The following is a 16078-nucleotide window of genomic DNA, read 5'->3' as shown; positions in this document are numbered from 1 at the left end:
ATCTAAACAAATAACTCAGAGGTCAAGTAAAGTCTACCAAAGCCAAATTTGAAGTAAATTTGGCCTCCCAGGCCAAGGACAACCACAAGGCATTCTTTAGCTATGTCTACAACCTCAAAGGCAATACACAGTTGTGTGAAGAGCTCATTGTAAATGGAGCCACTTATCATACCTCTCAACCTGGAAACATCAAAAATCTGGACAAAGTTCATGAAAAATAGGTACAAATCTGTACACTGATTAATATAAAATTGGCATACATAATTAAGTAACCCCCACCCACTCCAGTAGAATTGTGGGATAATAACTTTCAAAAGCAAACTGAAGAACAGACATCCAAAGTATGGCACCAGAGTCCCCCTGCAGCCATTCAAACTCATTTCCCACAATGAGATGGTACTACTTCTCCCAGTTCAGCCTTCCTCCTACTGCCTTATAACACTACCTGTCAATCTTCAGGCCCTCCAATGACGCTACTTATCCTGCTTCATTGAGAGGTAATCAATATTGCTGCAACTATGCAATGCTCGGCTGTGATACATTTATGGCAAATGTACCACTTAATACTTCTGTGCACTTAAAAGTTAGCTGCTGATCCATTCACCATCAGACTTCCGGTCTTTTGTAAATCCTACATTCTGTTCCCCTTATTCCCTGACAGTAATCCATCAAATTACAGAAAGAAAGGCATCCCATTGCATTCCGAGACTTTCATTTTATCACACACACACACACACACACACACACACACACACACACACACACACACACACACACACACACACACACACACACACACACAAATACACATGCATACAAGTACACAGGCATAACATTTGAATACTATACACAATTATTGGAGCAAGACTCTGTGTGCTGAGTTCTAAACCTAGGATGCAAGAAATTACCAGTTGTCTAGTTTCCTATTACCTTTCATATAAATCATACCAAAATGCCATACTGAAATCTAAAGAAACTACATCCATAAACTGTGCCTCACTTGTCCAGTTCTTGATGAACTCAGACACAAAACTCAATCACATCTGTCTGACATAATCAGCACTGTATTGAACCATGTTGCCATGAACACTGTAATTGATTACATACAAGATATTGGACAATTTTCTCTCTTCAGAGTGAGCTAATTAAATCAGCCACCAAAGATATCAGGCTAATAGGCATATAACTGCCATCTCTTTTCCTTACAGATTACAGCTTGGCCTTCCACCCTGTAACAGCATTTGAGGTCCAGCAGAGATTAACTTATCAAACACAGCAAGACTCATTACTTTTCAGTCTCTTAACTAAGCAACAGGCTACATATTTATTAGATTGGGGTTCCTGATTTAAGGAAAGCTTCTTAAATATCTGTGCCTTCAGACAAACGGCTACATTTTATAGTTGAGAACTTGGGATATGGAGAACATATATACGAAATACGAATGGATGAAGAAACAACAAGGAGAACTCAAACCCAAACATGTAAACAGAGAGGGAAATGGCACAGATCTAAAAATGCCAATTGTATTCATGACGGGAGTATTTCAGGGCCAAACATCATTACTGGTTGTTGTAGACCTGTCATTCACAAGCACACACACACACACACACACACACACACACACACACACACACACACACACACACACACACACACACACACACAGAGACACACACACACACACACACACACACACACACACACACACACACACACACACACACACACAGACACACACACACACACACACACACACCAGTTGTTCAGATACCTGCTTGTTTCTTCAGAAGCAGTTTCCTACCTGAAGCAGCCCATAATGTGAGTCCGTCCTGCTCCACATAGTATCCATTCCCACTCCGCTTGCATAAGCTCTGCAGCAGCTGAAGTAGTATCCAGAACAAGCCTTCCCACTCACACAAGCTCTGCACAGACACTAGACACTTCCTGAAGCCTGCCCACTCGCACAAGCTCTGCACAGACTCCAGACATTTCCTGCTCACAAATTCATTCAAGCAGCCAGCCAGAAATGAGCCCTTGAGCTCAATTCCTACAGGCTGATGGAGCTGACGTCATTGCGCACGTGATGATGTCAGCTCAAAAATGCAGAAAATACAAATTTAAATAAAAGCTGGAAAAAATCGGAAATGAAGGGGTGCCACTTGGGAATCGTGGCAACCCATTATTTGACCCCAAAACTCAGTAAAAACCAAGTAATTTGGCATGGTTTGGAGGTATGCCACCTATACTGAGCCAGATGATATAGCAAACCTACTGGCTGACAAATTCAGCTTCAGCCCTCTTCCCATCAACCTTCCCTCAGGAAATACCATCAAATATAACTCCCCCTGCTATCACTAGGGAACAGGTCCTTAATGTGCTCTCTAAGGCCAAGAACACTTCATCAGTGGGCCCAGACAACATCCCAGGATGCCTTCTAAATAGCATGAAACATGATCTATCAGGCTGTCTGGAATTTCTATTTAACTGTAGCCGCCAAACAGGCTTCTTGCTTTATGAGGGGAGAACAGCAACAGTCATTCCTCTGCACATAGGTGGGCTATCTACAGACCCTGGAAACTACAGACCCATAAGTCTCACTAGTCTTATATGTAAAGCCATGGAAAGAATTATCATGGACATGATCAGTAATGACATAGGAACATCCAGACACCAGACCCAAACCAGTTTGGTTTCATCAAGGGCAGGTCATGCCTACTCAACCTGCTGGACTTCTTTGAGAAGGTCACCAAAGCAATTGATGAGGGCAAAATGGTTCACACTGCATACCTTGACCTGGCCAAGGCATTCAACACAATCCCCCACTTGGGCATTGTTGACAAACTTAAAAGGTTAAGTCAAACCCTTATGTCACTTAGTGGATAGACAGCTGGCTCACAGACAGGACCCAGGTAGTTAGAGTTGGGGAGTTCACCTCTCCAAAGAGGCCAGTCACAAGTGGAGTCCCTTCCCTCAGGGATCAATCCTGGGGCAGCTCCTTTTTGGCATTTACTTTTCTGAGGTCAAGGTCAACATCAATGGCCTCTGGCTGACTAAATTTGCAGATGATTGCAAATTAGGAGCTGTCATTAAATCGCCCACTGACACAAATGTTCTCCAGAAAGGGCTGACACAGACAAACAACTGGTGCCAGAGCCACAGACTAAAACTAAATGCCAATAAATGCATAATAGTATCCTTCAGGAAGTAGTTCATCCCTGTTAACTATCATATTAGCAACACACCCCTAAGGATAGACCCAGTAGTCAGGGACTTGGGGGCACAGATAGACAGCAATCTAAACTTTGACCATTATGTGTCAACAGTAGTGAATGTATCATTCTATGTTGTGCAACTTATAAACAAAGGTATGGCATCTAGGTCCAAGAAAGTCATTGTTCCATTGTAATTGGCATTCATCAGACATATCATTGAGTACAATGTCCCCTTTGGTATGTACCTAACCAGGCATATCCAACAACTGGAATGCCCAAAGAGGTTCCTCATTAAAAGAATACAGAGCATAAGTAACATGTCCTTTGCTGACCGCCTCAAAGCCCTATCCCTGTATTCTGTCACCTACAAGCTCTTGAGGGGAGATCTAAGGTTGGCATACAAAGTACTGTCAAACCCTATTCTGATGGACCTCCTGCATATCCGTAAAACAAACAGCACCAGAATTACCCATTGTAATGACTTAAACCTTGCCTATGATATAAATAGGACCTGGTGGAGAGACAGGCATATATCCCAGAGACTACCCCTTCTCTGGACCAGGCTCCCCATCCATGTGAAGCAGAGTTCCTCCCTAAACTAATTCAAGTGTAACTTGGACAATTGAATGGGGAACAGGAAATCCATTCCTGGTTTGGCACCTATGTCTCTAATGGACACAGCCTGTAAATGGTTCTTCGCCAAGGACCCTGCTTGTAAATGTTTCATCTCCCAAGCCCCTGCTTATACTTATCAAGGGAACCAGAACTTGTCAGAGATTTGGGATCCATGGCTAGGCTTAAAAAGGGTCTTGTGGTGTAGTAAACACATATGAACCTATGAATCTATAAAGGGCTCCTCTTATTTAGAGGAATGGATCGGAAAGGTTGATTTTCTTTCATACTCTGTAACAAAACTGAAGAAGGGTAGGTGCATGGATCAGCAAGAGGTCCAGGGATAGGCTGGATGCAGCTAGGGAAGTAATAGAAAACAGAAAGTATTTTGAAAATGCAATTCATTCTTAGAATATTGCACAGCTGTTCACCAGGAATTTCTATTATTGTTTCTTGCTAAAACTTTCATCAGTGCTATACCCAATTAATGCATTTTTCACTAATGGGTAAACATGGAAATAGACCAACTGTTTCAAATGGGCATTGAAGCTGACAAAGGACATGGCTATATCAAATTAAATGCTTATACAGTTCAACCTGTGGGTGCCCATCTGGCTGGTATGTGAAGCTTCACCTGATGTAATCAGCAATACTGCTTCTTAAAACTTCTCAAATGGAGCAGAAACATAACCCTTTTCTGCATCATGCTCTTAAATGAAAGTCAAAGCACATTATGGCCAGACTGAGTTAGAGGCTCTTAGTGCGCAGTGAGGTATACATAAGTTTCACAAGTATCTGCATCAAAGAGGGTCTTTTCTGGCAACCATCTGCATCATAAATGTGTCTTATGCCAGATGGTAGAGAAACACCTGCACCACCACTGCTGCAGCTCAGGGAGTTAGCAGTGGCTCCTTGGCTATGCATGCATACAGACTTTGCAGGTATTTGCATGGGAAACTTATTATTTTCTTTTTGTTTGCAGCAGCTGCTCTTCCAGAGTTTCAGGAAGAGCTCTATACTAGCAATAATCACACAAAACAGTTTACATGAACAAATTAGGAGTGAACACCAGCCACAGTTCACACCAGAAGAGTCTAAAAGATTCATGAAACAGAACAAGATAAACCATTAGGACCTTATTATCAAACCAGCAATAGACTGGCAGACAGGATCATATAGAATTTTAAAAAAGGCAATGAAAATTATTATTTTAAACACGAAGCCACTGCAAGATAGATAAGGTGACTTTTAGGGCACAGTTTCAAAAGACTTGCTCTCAGTGTAGGTGACCATTTACATTGAGAGCAAGCTGAGAGCAGGTGTTTTAGAAACTGGTCCCCTACAGTAAGCCTGTTTATAGAGAGGCCTTGCACCGAAGTAAGTCACTTACATTGAGAGTAACTCTTTTGCAGTCTGGCCCTTGGTTTGTGTGAAATGCTGGTCCTGCAACTACAAATGAGACACATTATAATATGATACTTGATGGTAATTTTCATGTAAGGACAAGGGCAGACAATGGCACCCATTCTTTAATTGGTCAACAATTTGCTCCAGAAGTGATAACACAGTAATGCTCAGCCTTAGGAGGCAAGAGCACAAACCTCAATATGTTGTTTAATAGGAATTCTCATGGCATTTTAAGTTATGAGAGTTTGTGTGAACTTGTGGTTGTTAAAGTTCTGCTCTGTGTAGCTTTGTACTCCTTGAAGAGTCACCTTTGGCAAACTGGTCTGAGTAGAGAGCCTGATAAACAGTGAACCAAAAAAATCTGCCTTGATAATTTAGCAAAAGATTCAGTGAAAATTATCCAGAGTGGGGGTACTGGGTACCACCTCCTGGGCCAGGCCTAGTAGGGAAACAGTCATTCCATAACATAGACCACTGGTTGCTACAATCAGCTGCAAGCAATGGTCAGAGAAGGCTCTAAGGTTAACAGAGACTAGGCTGAAGACCTGGAAGTTGACTGGAGAGAAAGCACAAGAGTGCAAGGAATTACCCAGGGAAGAAGAAGAAGAAGAAGAAGAAGAAGAAGAAGAAGAAGAAGAAGAAGAAGAAGAAGAAGAAGAAGAAGAAGAAGAAGAAGAAGAAGAAGAAGAAGAAGAAGAAGAAGAAGAAGAAGAAGAAGAAGAAGAAGAAGAAGAAGAAGAAGAAGAAGAAGAAGAAGAAGAAGAAGAAGAAGAAGAAGAAGAGCAACACCTCCAAACAGCATGTGTGAGGAGAATAAATCAGATATGCAAATAAGCCAAGCATGGAAATATGGTACATAAGGAAAGCTGGAGGTGGCATACAGAAGTCCAGCAAGTCATCAAAAAAAAAAAAGAAAGAAAGAAAGTGAATGAAAAAAATGGGAGATAGACCGGGCTATTAAGGAAAGGCAACAGCAAAGGTTCTCCATTAACTTCAGGAAAGTGAGTCAGTAGATGGCATAAAGAAACTATATCAAACTGCAAGGCAAAGACAGAAAGATGAAGAAGGTAGTCAGACACCCTTCATAAAGGGTTCCACCAACAACCTGCTCACCAGTCAACAGGACATCAAAGGCAGATGGAAGAAATACTTCCAGCAGCTTATAAATGAAGAAAACCCCATAGAAGCTGTACTGTCCCAGATACAGCCTACAATGAGAGAAGAGGATGAGCCCATGCTAGAAGTAAAAAAAAGCACTACGGGAAAAGAAGTCCCTCTGACCTTACTCTGAACCCCTCTCTTAATCAGTTAAAAAAATCTAACCCAGTATTTTAAAACTCACTGCTTATGTCCTTGCTCTAACCCTGACTAAAGCCTAATCTACTTCCATATCCCTGCAATTTTTTCTTATTCACAGTGACTTACCTCTTACAGTAAAAGGTTTGAAAAGAGAAAATGTAACATCTCTGCAGATACTCTTTATATTGCTGCACCTATAAGTTTGATAAGAGAAACTGTAACATATTTGTATATATTTCTGAATATAAACTGTATTCTTCATAGGCTTGAAATGTGAGACTGTAACTTGTATGTTAATATGATATGTTTGTGAGTATACTGTAACTTGCTTGTCTTTATCTGTTTGTAAGTTTGGAGCTTTTCTCCCTGGGCATCTGCTAAAAATGGACATGTATCCAGTCGGACTATCCCAGTCAACAAATGTAAAATAAATTAATAAATAAATAAATGAATAAAGTCAGGGAAAGCAGCAGGCTAAGATGAGGTCACAGAAGATATGATAAAGATGTTGCATAAGATAGGGGAGAAATGGTTCCTGAGGGTACTCATAGCAGTATGGAGAGAAACACATATCCCAGATGACTGCAGAATAGATATACAAGTGCCATTATGCAAGAACAAAGGAGATATTCACAACTGTGAGCAGTATAGAGGTATCAAACTCTTATTACACTGCTGGAAAGTTCTGAAGAAGATGATTGATAAATGAATATGTAGAGTAGTAGAAAGTAAAATGGGAGATGAGAAGGTAAGATTCATATCAGGATGCAGCACAACTTACCTGATCTTTGCAGTGAGCCTGATAGTTGAGAAAAAGCTGGAGATGAGCATTCGTAGGCTTGGAGAAACCATATAACAAGGTCCCAAGAAAGCTGATTTGGATAGTCTTATGATGGATTGAAGTCCCAGAAACATTGAAAGAATTAGTGCAGACTATCTACAAGGACACAACCACTCAAGTAGAAACAGTGTTCAGTCTCACAGATGGGTTCCTAGTGGGAGTGGGTGTGTACCAGGGTTCATTTCTGAGCACACTGCTGTTCATACTGGTGATGGATTACATTAGCAAGCAGGTTGAAGTGGGACAGATCAACAAAGTTGCTGTTGCAGATGATGTGGCATTACAGTAAGACTTTGAGTAAAAACTTCGGCAAAGGAAAAGGAAATAGAATGCAAAACTAAAGCACACAGGATGAAACTGAATACAGACAGGAGAGTTGTAATGACAGAAAATGACAGACGTCAGAAGAAGCTGAGAACTGAGATAGAAGGGAAAACAGTGGAACAGGTTGACAACTTGAAGTATCTGGAAAGTGTGGTTGAGGAGAATGGAAGTCTAAATGAGGAGGTCAAAGCTACAATCAGAAGGGTTGCAGCAAACTGGCAGACTTTTCATAGGTAGTGTATGACAGACGACTGCCAAAGAAACTGAAAAGTAAGGTGTGTAATAGAGTGTTGCGACCCGTACTACTGTATGGTATAGAAACCTAGGCAGTTAGAGGTGATGGAGATCAAGTGCCTGAAGCAGGTGGTGGGATGCACACTGCATAACAATGAAGACATGAGGACATCAAAGCAGAAGTCAAAGTAGCTCCAGTTGCAGAGAAGATCAAAGAGAACAGATTATGGTGGTTTGGGCACATGCGCAGAAAGACAGAACACAATCTGGTGAAGAAAATTTGGGACAGACAAGGAGAATGCAAGAGGAAACAAGGAAGTCCAACCAAGAGGTGGATGGATTGTGTGAAGTAAAACAACCAACAGTCAGGCATGACTGTCAAAGAAGGTAGGAGGGTGGCACTGAATTGAGAGAAATGTTGACAACTGACACAGCACCCCAACTCCATGTAGAAAATGTGAAAGGGGGTTGACGGTGATGATGATGACCGTTATTCAGGTACATTTAGAGACAACTATCTCTTTGAATGGGGTTCTCAAGACGTAGTAGAGAATCATCAGCAGCCTATGTAGAAGATTCTATAGGAACGAGAGGTGGGCTAATTGGTTCTCCTAGAGAGTAGCTAATGCATGGAATAGACCACCAATTGCATTAAAACAAACAGTAGTTTAGTTATTTTTAAGAACACCCTAGAAACTTATTATAGTTTGATATATTGGCAGGACAGAATGTCATTATTGCCTATGTCTGAAATATTTGTATACATGTGTTTAACTTTAGTGAGATTAAATTTCATGCCATTACTACCATACCAGCTGTTTTTTCTTTTATGTACTACCTTGAGAAACACTGGCACCTTTAATTGAAGTAATTATGTTAATAAGTTTGCAAGGGGCTTTTCTTACAATCTCAAAAAACTACACAGTGGTAAGGACCTGAGGCTGAAAGGTGGCTGTTGTAAGGCCTATTGGTAGACAACAGTGGTAAGGAAAACTGTCATATTAAAGACAGAGGCCTTCCACTGCAGTACTGGCTGGGTGGGAGATCTTTAGATCTAATTGGTAGGAATTGACAATTCAAGAAGCTGCGTGCAGTAGAAGTCTGGATATGAAGAGTTGCTTTCAGATGACATAAAAACGGTCCTTAGAAACTAACTGGCAATTCAAGATGAGCTGATGGGATAGCTTTCAGGCTGCAATCTACAAGAATGAAGAAATGCTAACCTTCACTGGGAACATTTCTGAAAAATTCAAGGATCACCTTAAAGAAATTCTGAATCCAGTGGGGATGCTGCTGCTGATGACTGCACAACCAGCAGTAGGTGGTAGGACTAGATTCATTCCTGTAAATACCAAGGGAACAGCAGCCATAAACGTGTCATTGTGACAAAGCTCCAGATTGATGGGATCTTGATAAAACTGCTGAAGTTCCTTGAAATTATTTGGTTGAGATTAACATGCCTTTCAGTATTGAAAAAGGCTTGGACACTGTCTTTGCACTGTCAAATTGGGTCACTGGCCCATGTTTTCAACAAACTGGGTGGGAGGTGTATACCAGGAATAGAGGCATCATTCCTATCAGCCTTTCAGGGAAATATATGCCAATGTGTTGGAAAGAAGACTTCATCCGATAGCTGAGCCTCTGATTTCAAGAGAGGAATGAGGAACCCATCCTAATGAACTAACCCATTTCCTTTACACAGATACTGGTGACTTCATGTGACTTTGCTTGCTAATACTGTCTGTTTATGTATTTATTTACTTTTGATCTAGAGAAGACGTAAATTAATACACCCCAGCTTACCTTGTTGAGGGTCCTAAAATGATATGCTGTCCCAGGGCTGGTGTTGCATACCTTATTGTCAATTTATTTGAAGCTCAAGTGTTGTGTGCATATTCTTGACATTAAGTCAAATATATTAAAATTCAATGTGGGACGTGTGTGGGATGCTATCAGTAGTGTATAATTTTCCTGTTCTGTTTTGATTATGATGATACGATATCAGAATAGAGAAAATGTATGGAAAATATTCAGTTTAGTTCTACCTTCGATGATGGCAGATGATGTTGTCCTCTTAGCTTCAAGTTGCTGTGATGTTAAGTATGGACATGAACAGTTTACTGTGGAGTGTGATGCCAAGATAGGATGAAATCTGTACATTCGACGGAAGGTCTTACTTCTGTCTCTCTCACAAAAACAAAGAGGATTGCTCTCTGCAGTTTAATGAGAATAGCAAACTGAGGCAGAATAGTTTAAATATGTTGTGGTCTTGTTTATGAGTGAAAGTAGAGGGGACTGGAAGACTGAATAGCAGACATGTCCAATGGCCCAGCACTGTGGCCACACTCTACCAGATTGTGGTACTGAGATGGATCTCTCAGTGTACCAATCCATCTATGTCCACATCCACAGCTATGTCATGACTCTTGGGTAGTAACTGAAAGGATGATGAGAAAATTAATACAAATGGCAGAGAAAAGATTCCTTTACAAGGTAGCTGGATTCACTGTCCATGATCGATTGAAAAGGTCAAAGATACAGGAGGATTTCAGGGTGTGCAACTGCTCCTATGTGTTAAGCGGGGTCAGTTGAGGTAGTTAGAACACCTTTTGAAGATGGTCGCTGGATGCCTTCCATTGGAGGTGTATCAGGTATGATCCACTAGGATGATACCCTGGGGAAAATATAAGGCATGCCAAAGGAATTACAGCTCTCATCTTGCCTGAGGGTAACTGGGGATATTGTAATAGTTGCTGAGGAAAAGGAAGTCAGAACTACCACAGTGAGCTTGCTACAACCACAACCCACACCATCACAGCTGGTTTAGAAAATGGATGGATAGGCTGGATGGAGGAAATGCAGGGAAGTACTATGTCAATAAGAAACAACAATGAATAGGATAGATATTACCACTACAACTGCAGAACAAAAATAACCCCAAAACTACAGTGTGTCTTACTTTTTAGCATTTACAGATGGAATACTGGCATTTACAAATCTGATACCTAACATTTCCCTATCTAGAGGTAGATGGGAATTAAACCTGCTGGAGAGACTGAGCCAGGAGCAAAGGTAAATAAACTGTAGAACTATTTTAAAAGGTGTATCTCAGGGGTTGCAGAACTTCACATTGCTGTAACTTTACCAAGTTAGTGATAAGGACCATAAAAACATACCTCTCAACCTCTTAGAGCAAGAAATCTGGACAAAGCCATAAATAAAAGTGGGACAAAGGCTCAAAAATAGGGACAATTTTTAAAAATTGCTCTTACAAACTTAGAAAGTTGATAGAATAACAGCTTTTGCATTACCATTAATTTTCTGAAGGGTATAAAGTCTAAAATGCAAAAATATGTCATTATTTTCTAACTTCAGTCTTTAATGATCTGCCACTAATTTGCAAGAAAACCACAATTTTTTGAAAAACTAAAATATAAGGCAAAAATCTGGACATTCTGAGAAATATGTACAGTTCAGAGGTATGCATAAAACATAATCCTGCTTTTATTATTTTAACTAATTATGAGTTTTTTAGAAGAGAGCAAATTCATTAGTCTAAAAAGATTAATGTGGAGGGGTTCTTTGACAGTATTACATTGTCACGAGCATGTGGAAAGATCACAGCATAAGTGCATGTAAGAATATTCACTTCATCTGGACATGGTCCAGATGAGTCTGTCACAGTTGCTTATTTCTTTCTTTTCCAGAATCTTGACCACGTAAGGGAGAATAGAAATGGGCTTGTATTGGGAAAACAGACACAGATTAACAAACTAGGGAACAAAGTTATAACATTAAGATATATTAGAATGATGAGATGGAAAAATTAAGACCATTAACGGGCATCATTGTTATCTGAGATTACCTGAGCTATCTTTGTACCTACCATAACTGTTGCCTTATCTGCACACAGCATCACCTGAGATGCTTCCTCACATTACTGTCTATGGATTACTACAGCTGGTGACACAATCTGATCACCTCACCATGTACAGCAGCAACAATCCCACCCTACCCAGTGTGTGTGTGTGTGTGTGTGTGTGTGTGTGTGTGTGTGTGTGTGTGTGTGTGTGTGTTGAGATATTGCTGAGAGTCCACAGGGCATTATGTATCCATATGTGTTTGCTGTTTTAACCACCAAAGAAAAAAAAAACATTTAGTTCTTACATCCAGTCTCACTCAGAAATCCTGCATAATAACATGACCTCTTGCAAGCAATTCTTAGGATGCATGATGAACAATGCCGTGGTCAGCAGAAGTATTGTTGCTGTCCATGTTACTATGCTAAGTTTGATTTTTACAGGTGCTGGTGCAGATACTGAGAACTGCTCCACTGACTATACTGGTTTGTGACAATGGAGACATCACAGAACTGCAAATAAGTAGCCATCAACTAGTATGCAAAAGAATAGCTTGGAGTTTACAGCATTACAAATGGATTTATATAACTTGTGCATTTAACGGGTGGATCACATTGATGTGAACATAGCTTGAAAAGGACTGGAAGCTGTCTGAATGCCAGTGTCAGGAATATTATGGATTATGGGATTACAGAACAACTAGTGAGGAAATGTTCATTGTGTGTGTCATCTGCTGGTGGGCAGAACACCCTAGTAATGTATATGGAGATGTCAACTGTAGTCTATCTCTCCGTGTCTCTAATGGACATGTCAGTCACATAACTTAGTGATTTAATTTATTGATTTATTTTTACAAGTTAGTGAACCAGATCCCTAGGGTTACTTTTCATGACATAGTTTAGTTTCAAAGCAAAAACAATAAAATGAGTAAAATAACATAGAGTGTAATTGAATATGGCACCATGATTATTTAGAACACTTAAAACAACAGTGGCAAATGCTGTTGTCTAGCAGTGCATTATTATTGACAAACATGCATGCCACCTAGCCACCTGACCCACTGACCCACTTGGAAAATACCATGGTTTGCAAAGGACATACACAAAGATCATGCAATGATCCCCTAACAGTTACAAGCTACTTCATCTCCAAGTATTTGTTAATTGATTTAATGAACTCAGACAGAGTGAGCATAGATTTCTAATTCATCAGGAAAGGCATTTTGTGTGTTGCCCTGGATGGGTACAGTAGTTCACTCTGTGGGATGTTTCATTTGTTATCTAGCAATTTCAAACCTCTTTTCAATGATCACCCTCATTTCTGTTTTAAATTTGTCTGACAGCCAGGCCACCACCAACAATATGGTTCCAACATGAGTAGAAAACATTCCAGAATGAATGCAGCAAGAAATGCACAATATGATGCATGTCACATAGAAAGCATAGTGTGATGAGATTGTGTGCATGAGAAGGCTGCTGTGTTTCCTGTTGTATCTTACTATAGGCCTTATCAGCAAGAACAAATGTGAAGACGTGCACAATATGATGCATGTCACATAGGAAGCATAGTGTGATGAGATTGTGTGCATGAGAAGGCTGCTGTGTTTCCTGTTGTATCTTACTATAGGCCTTATCAGCAAGAACAAATGTGAAGACGTGCACAATATGATGCATGTCACATAGGAAGCATAGTGTGATGAGATCTTGTGCATGAGAAGGCTGCTGTGTTTCCTGTTGTATCTTACTATAGGCCTTATCAGCAAGAACAAATGTGAAGACATGCACAATATGATGCATGTCACATAGGAAGCATAGTGTGATGAGATCGTGTGCATGAGAAGGGTGTTGTGTTTCCTGTTGTATCTTAGTATAGGCCTTATTCTGAAAGTATCAGGGGGAATTCTATATGATGCAATGGATGCTTTTCTGGGGATTATAACAGCTGCAGCAGTTTAAAACAACAGCAATATATTGTGCTACAATCCATTGTGCATGCTGCCACACAGATGGCAATTGTGTGCTGCATTGTATGTATATACTCAAAGGGCATATATGTATTTTCTCTGTGTCGTACAACTACTCCATTCCCGTGTATACACTTGTATATTAGCCTGTAACAGCACACATGGATAACCTTTGGAGTCTAGACTAGAGCAAGTATATAAGTGGTTGTGCCTTGTGGCTGAAAGGCATACATACATTTGTTAGATATAATTCATGAATAGAAATCATTCAATAAAGCAATTCTTTGTACATTTTCTGTGCATTTATAAAATTTGCTGTCCTAAGTTTTGTCAACACAACTGCAGAAATTCTTTGCTACATAGAGTAATTTCAAAAATTTTAAAGAAATGCAGCATATTAAGATACAACAGACAGTACAGTAATACCATGGGTCACAGCTCCTATTTGTATGTGTGTGTTTGTCTGTGTGTAGGTGTGCCTGCCTGTCTGACTCTCTATATAGCACATATATTACTACACAGATGTCTACACTCAACAGGGAGATGAAGGCTTGCAGGGAGTGGAGTTTCTTGTTAAGAATTCTAGCACTGAGCCGTACCACCTTCAGATATTCCTTTGTAGGTTCAGTTAATTTGGGAGGTTTATCAGTTTGCCATTGCCTAAAAAGGCACTATGAGGGTGGAAAACGTCTTTGCAAATATTCAAAAGTAGAGAGGGTAAGTACAGACCATCCCTGGCAAAGCAATGTGGTCTGTCAACCATGCCCTCCCTGGCCTTGGACTGACACCAGAAGCTGTCAATTGTTGAAATCAATCATTTTTTTTTGGTAATATGGCAACATCCTTGGAAAAGGTAGTATGCTGCTCAGTGGTAGGCTTATACCTACCTAAGATATGTAATCAGCTAGTTTGATCATGTCTTGCTTTATATAGTAAAGGGAGGTACAGCTCAGGTCATTAACGCCCACATGGACTATGACAGAGTCATATCGATATTTGTAGTACAATGACCTGAGTGCCTGTGTGACTTGATGGATCCTAGCCCTGGAAAGTCAGCTAACCATGACTCTCTCCTTACTCAGTCTTGTGAGGGAGACATCAGTGTGTCTCACTATGGAATCACTAATGACCAGGACATTTGGTTGTGTGTTGGTTTGCCTTAAGGGCTTTAGCCGTAGAAGCACTGGATACAGTGTTATTATGAAAAGCATAAGGTGTGTTGTTTTAGCTGAGTGTTTATGTGATGGCTGAGGACCTTTTTTCTTATTCTGGTGTACAGGAAATCTTAGTGTTTTAGGAAGGTTAACTGTAAGTGCCTCAGCATAAGTAATTTTAATTGTAGGGTCTTTACACAGTACAGTAGGCATGGTGCAATTGTCATGACAACCTCTATACTATTCGTTTTGGTTGTATGACAGAGTTTTGCCTCCAGCATTAAAGTGTATTTATACTTATCACATACTGTTTTATTAAGAATAAGTGGGTTGTCAGAGTACATGAGGCTACAATGTCTCAGAATGCTCATCTCAACCAGACTGACAATGCAAAGAGTTGAAAGTCCATATCCATGGCTGTTGATCTACAAGGGAGGAGTGAGGGAAATTTGTTTTCTGAATGGTGGTAATTCCATAGTCTAACCCTGCTGTTTACTTTTGCCATGGACATAGTCTGCATGCAACATTTTTACATGCATGTCTTAAAAATAGAGTGATAATAATCCACATACAAAATAGACAAGGTTATCAAATTCACAATAAAAGATAAGTCACAAAAAAAGCACATAATGTCTTTACTCTGGTGTAAATTAGTCTGGTGTTTGCTGTGTTAACAGAAGTCCAGTAATGTCTTCAGCATATAGTCTTTATTATTTTTCACTCTGATTCTGGGCCTGCTAGATATCTCTGTCCTTGGAAAAAGTCAAATATGTTTTTTGTTATAGGGATAATACCTTTACATACTCCAGATTCACTTCATCTTAGCTATTTGACACCACTTGCCTGAAAACAATGCATTTTCAGTAGCAGTCTATGCCACTCTAAGAATGCTAAAACAAGCAATTTTACTGTTGCTAGGTATAACAGTCTCAGGGTTTGAATAAATAATTAAGTAGGAAGTAAATCCCTAAATGTGAAGTACAAGGATGGGTGATGGGGGCTCGATGATGGCAGTCAAATGTATTCTTCCTTTTAAATTACCCCCCCTTGAAAATATATTTCATAAACATACTATTTAAAGAGTAAGGCTCAAGAAACTGGGATATGATACTAAAGAAATGTAGGCATGTTGCTATTTGAAGTTACCATTTCTTTCTGCTGTAGTAAAAAA

At 40.0% G+C, this 16078-nt stretch overlaps 1 protein-coding gene across 1 annotated transcript in view; it reads right to left on the bottom strand.

Annotated features, from left to right (window-relative positions):
* Window positions 1–16078, bottom strand: part of LOC122801843 (kelch-like protein 9) — a 414260-nt gene that overhangs the window by 112098 nt on the left and 286084 nt on the right. The window lies entirely within an intron of this gene.

This window comes from Protopterus annectens, chromosome 5.part0 (assembly GCF_019279795.1).
Source record: "Protopterus annectens isolate FY-2018-M chromosome 5.part0, PAN1.0, whole genome shotgun sequence".
Lineage (NCBI taxonomy): Eukaryota > Metazoa > Chordata > Ceratodontiformes > Protopteridae > Protopterus > Protopterus annectens.
The sequence above is the reverse complement of the archived record's forward strand: the minus strand, read 5'-3'. Positions and strand labels throughout refer to the sequence as shown.